Source organism: Theobroma cacao, chromosome 8 (assembly GCF_000208745.1).
Source record: "Theobroma cacao cultivar B97-61/B2 chromosome 8, Criollo_cocoa_genome_V2, whole genome shotgun sequence".
In the NCBI taxonomy this organism is placed as follows: Eukaryota; Viridiplantae; Streptophyta; class Magnoliopsida; order Malvales; family Malvaceae; genus Theobroma; species Theobroma cacao.
The window spans coordinates 11,936,834-11,942,616 of record NC_030857.1 but is presented as its reverse complement, the minus strand read 5'-3'; positions in this window follow the sequence as shown (position 1 = coordinate 11,942,616).

Here is a 5,783-nt window from a genome sequence, read left to right as displayed (position 1 = left end):
GCCGAATCTCAAGATAATGCTGCAAATATAACTGGTGTTAGGAGGATTATCCGTAACGGACGTTGCTATACACCATAGGCATTGGAGAATCTCCAAAAGGAGAAGGGAAAAGAAAAAGAGTAACATCTGAGAGAAGAAAAAATGCAATCTCAAGAATAGACAAATAGCTCAAAGGGACCGATGACGGAAAAAGAAGTTGCAGAGTTCCTCAGGTTCATCAAACACAGTGAGTACAATGTAGTCCAGCAATTGAACAGGTTGCCTGCTCGTATCTCACTGTTATCATTGCTCCTCAGCTCAAAACCACATAGGAATTCTTTGATGAGGATTCTGAACCAAGCATATGTGGATCATGACATTTCAATTGAAAATTTGGACTACATCATTGGGAACATTTCAGTGGGTAACATAATATCCTTTAGCGATGAAGAAATCCCTTCTAGAGGTAGGAAAAACTACAAAGCCTTGCATATCACTACCAAGTGTAAAGGTTGTACTGTTGTAAAAGTGCTGCTTGATAACAGATCGTCCTTGAATGTGATGCCCATGAGGACCTTGGTCCGCTTACCCATCGACATGTCTTATGTGAGAAAGAGTCAGATGATTGTGAGAGCCTTTGATGGGAAGAAGAGAGAAGTAGTAGGGGAAATTGAGATACCGATAAAAATCGGCCTGTGTACCTTTACCACTGAATTTCAGGTTATGGATATCGCTCCTTCATATAATTATTTGATGGGACAACCTTGGATCCACTTGGCTGGGGCCATACCTTCATCGCTTCACCAGAAAGTCAAGTTCATCGTGGATGGGAAGATTGTATGTGTTAACGGGGAAGAAGATTTACTCATAAGCAAGCCAGTAGATACTCCTTACGTGGAAACGGCAGAAGAAGTGTTTGAGTGTTCCTTCCGTTCCTTCGAGTTTGTTAACACCACATATGTTGGAGAATGAGCCACACTTTCTATTCCAAGGCTTTTCAAAACCATCGAGATGGTTGTCAGTCAGATAGTAGGAAAAGGATACCGAACGGGGGTAGGACTGGGAAGAGAACTGCAAGGCATTAGAAGGCCCATACGTGCTACCAAAAATGAAGAAAGGTTTGGCCTGGGGTATAAGCCGACTAAAAAGGAAAAAGAAGAAATGATAGCCGAAAGAAGAACGGAAAGGTTGGCTCGCTTTAAGGGGTAAATGTTGGAAAATCATAGAATGATATATCCTCATCTCTATGAGGCATTTCGGTCCGAAGGCTGCATCTTTCCTGAATCACTCACCGTTGGAAGCCGAGAATCCATGTCAGCATTAGGGGAAGCCTTTTTTGATTTTTCAATATGCGTAACAGAGGAAGGTGAAGAGCAGCCAGGAAATATGGATGGGATTCCTACTACATACCTCAGGCCACTGAAGTTGAAGTTGAAAAACTAGACCACCATGAGTTTACCAGTCACTTGTGATTCAATTTCAAAGTAATGCAAACTAAACATCCATGCTTATGCCCAAGAGCATTGGAAATTATATGTATCGAGCTTTTTTATCATTTATCATTCTAATAAACTGACATGCGTAGTGCATTTCTCATATCTCCTCTCATGATTCACCATTTCCATTCGTGTCATTTCATCCTTTTATTTTAACTATTTACCTATACAATAGCTCTACATATTTCAATTCCCTTTACCTTTCAAGATTCTAAATAATGAATGCGAAAATGATAATGACAGTGGTTTTGAGGTTAATTTTGAAAAAGGTACAAGTGTCAATGAACTTGACGATACAGAAAACGTGGAGAATTATGATTTAACTCCGAACTTGTTAAGAGTAGTAGAACAGGAGAGGAGACAAATTGTAAATATTGTCCCAGTGCCTAAGAAAGATGGGAAAGTAAGAATGTGTGTGGACTATCGAGATTTGAATAGAGCAAGCCCAAAAGATAATTTCCCTTTGCCCCACATCGACACCCTCGTTGACAATACTGCTCTCCATTCCATGTTTTCCTTTATGGACGATTTTTCAAGGTATAACCAAATTAAGATGGCACTAGAGGACAGAGAAAAAACTACCTTCATAACTATGTGGGGGACCTTTTGTTATAAGGTGATGCCATTTGGTTTGAAGAATGCTGGGGTAACTTATTAACGAGCCATGGTGACTCTTTTCCATGACATGATGCACAGAGAGGTTGAGGTGTATGTGGATGATATGATTGTAAAAGCTCACAAAACAGAGGACCATGCGACCAATCTTAGAAGATTATTCAAGAGGTTATAGAAATTTCAACTCAGATTAAATCCGGCAAAGTGCACTTTTGGAGTCACTTCAGGAAAGCTACTGGGTTTCGTCGTCAGTAAAAGAGAAATAGAAGTTGACCCGAATAAGGTTCAAGCAATCTGTGATTTGCCTCCTCCCAAAACGCAGAAAGAAGTTAGAGGATTCTTGGGAAGGTTGAATTATATAGCCCAGTTCATATCACAACTCACACTCAAATGTGACCCGATTTTCAAGCTCCTTCGCAAACACAATCTTGGGGCATGGAACGAGGAGTTCCAAGTTGCTTTTGACAAGGTTAAAGAATATCTGTTGAGTCCGCCAGTGTTAGTACCACCTGTGGTTGGGAGAGCCTTCCTTTTGTACCTGACAGTAAATGAAGGATCCATGGGATGTGTGTTGGGATAGCATGATGAAACTGGTAAGAAAGAAAAAGCAGTTTTTTACTTGAGTAAAAAATTCACTGAGTACGAGTCCAAGTATTCCTCGTTGGAAAAGATGTGTTGTGCTTTAGCATGGACGGCACATCGACTTAGGCAATACATGCTATATCATACCACTTGGCTCATTGCGAAGTTGGATCCTATTAAATACATCTTTGAGAAACCATCCTTATCAGGTAGAGTGGCAAGATGGCAAGTGTTGTTGTCTGAATACGATATTGTATATGTGTCCCAAAAAGCTATCAAAGGAAGTGCAATCGCTGATTTTCTAGCGAAAAGGGTGGAGGAGGATTATGAACCCATGGAGTTTGAGTTTTCAGATGAGGATTTGATGTCGGTTTGTCAAACAAATGAGGAGGAATCAGATGAGAAAGAGAATTGGAAGATGTTTTTCGATGGAGCTTCAAATGCCTTGGGGCATGGCATAGGGGTTGTGTTGGTATCACCAGAAGGAGATCATTATCCCATCATAGCCAAGCTCAATTTCTATTGCACCAATAATATGGCTGAATATGAAGCTTGTGTCATGGGACTTCAGGCAGCAATTGAAAGGAAAAATCGCATTTTGAAAGTTTTTGGAGATTCTGCTTTGGTTATTTATCAATTACGAGGAGAATGGGAGACATGCGACTCGAAATTAGTTCGGTATCATAAGTTTATTTCAAAGCTGATTGAAAATTTTGATAAGATTTGCTTCACCCATTTGCCCCGAGAGGAGAACCAAATGGCAGATGCATTAGCCACGCTGGCAGCAATGTTTAAAGTTGGTACCGATGTCAAGATTCAACCCATCATGATTAATCTTCGAGAGTGCCCTGCACACTGCTCCAGTGTAGAGGAAGAAGTAGACGGGAAACCGTGGTACCATGATATTGTGCGTTATCTCAAGTTTCAGCAGTATCCGGAACAAAGCTCAAAAAATGATAAGAAAACCATTAGAAGGTTAGCAATGAATTTCTTCTTGGATGGGGACATCTTATACAAGAGAAGCAAGGATTAAGTGCTTTTCAGATGTGTGGATTCAGCTGAAGCTCAGAGAATAGTTGAGGAAGTTCACGAAGGAATTTGTGGGGCACATGTAAGCGGGCATATGTTGGCAAGACAAGTCATGAAAGCAGGGTATTACTGGCTCACGTTAGAAACTGATTGTATAGATTTCGCTCGAAAGTGTCACAAGTGTCAGATATACGCAGATAGAATCCACACTCTTGCAAATTCACTGAATGTATTGACATCACCATGGCCATTCTCAATGTGGGGCATGGATGTGATTGGGTTAATAACCCCGAAGGTATCAAATGGGCATCAGTTTATTCTAGTGGCGATTGACTACTTCACTAAGTCGGTAGAAGCAGCATCTTATGCCAATGTGACTCAAAAAATGGTATGTAAGTTCATCCAAAAAGAAATAATATGTCGCTATGGTCTCTCGGAAAGGATCATCACAAATAACGCTAGTAACCTCAATGGTGCAATGATGAAAGAGGTTTGTGCCAAGTTCAAGATCAAACATCACAATTTAATGCCTTATCGCCCAAAGATGAATTGAGCGGTAGAAGCAGCCAACAAGAACATCAAAAGGATAATTGAAAAGATGACAAATGTATACAAAGATTGGCATGAGAAGTTACCCTTTGCTTTGCATGCTTATCGCACAACAGTCCGAACTTCCACGGGAGCTACACCATTCTCTTTGGTATACGGGATGGAAGCAGATTTGCCAATTGAAGTAGAAATCCCTTCCCTAAGGGTCCTTAAAGAAGTATAGTTGGAAAAAGCCGAATGGGTTAACACTCGTTATGAGCAATTGAATCTCATAGAAGAAAAAAGGTTGATAGCACTTTGCCATGGGCAGTTATATCAAAAGAGAATGATGAGGGCATATGGCAAGAACGCACATCCTCGTCAATTCCAAGAGGGAGAGTTAGTATTGAAAAGAATTCTTCCGAACCAACAAGATTCTCGGGGTAAATGGACACCGAATTGGGAAGGACCATTTATGGTGAAGAAAGCTTTTTCAGGAGGAGCACTAATTTTGGCAAAGATGGATGGGAGGGAGTTTTCCAACCCGGTGAATGCCGATGCTGTTAAGAAATATTTTGCGTAAAAAAAAAAGAGAAAAAATTTTCAAGTTGAAAACCTGAAAAGGCGACTTGAGTATGGGAGATGTGTTTAGGGTGAAAACCTGAAAGGGCGGTCTAGACACGAAGGAGGTCCAAGTACTACAAGGGCTTAACACAGAAAGGGTGAAAATCATGATTCGAGATGTTCAGACAAAAGACGAGGGAGCTGATAATTGTGCCTGTTTTGGGATAAAATTTCGAGACTACTATCAATATCTATCGGAACAGTCATTAAAAAAAAACTGTATCCCTTTTGTATTAATTGGTTTTCCCTTGTTCCTTGTCATTATGCTTGATTGTAGACACTTCCCTTTTTCTAAATGAAAAATAGCCTTTCTGCTCTCAATATTGTCATCATTTCCATTCTGCCAAAAGAGAAGATATGAGTACATTGCATTGCATTTGTCATAAAATTGGAATGATACTTAATCAAGAGCATGATAAAGTAAAGAAATGTTTGCAGTATTTTGAAAAAGGATTATAATTGACGGGGAAAGAAATGGAGTCTGGTAATATAAAAAAGAAAAAGAAAAAGATTAAGAAAAGAGAGAAAGAAATGGAAATAGCAACAGAATGGAGAACAGTAAAAATGTGAAGAATGATTGGACCATGCATATGATAGAGGAAGAAAACAGTTGTGAGTAACAAATTGGGGAAGACGAGAGATCGAAAGCATGATCGGTTCATCCCCCATTGATCAAAGGGAAAGCTCTAAAAACACAAAAAAAAAACTGATGAAGATGATTAGGATATTTAAAATTGCCATGATTCAAAGTTTTAAAATAACTGAAAAAGAGGGAAATTCATCTTTAAAGTCATAGAGTCTCAGATGAGGAATTGATTTATTTTTCACCACAAAAGAAAAAAAAAAGATTTCGTTACCTCAGTTTTGAGGAGTTCATTTTTAAAAGTTTCGTTTCCTCAATTTTGAGGAGTTCATTTTAAAAAAAAAAAA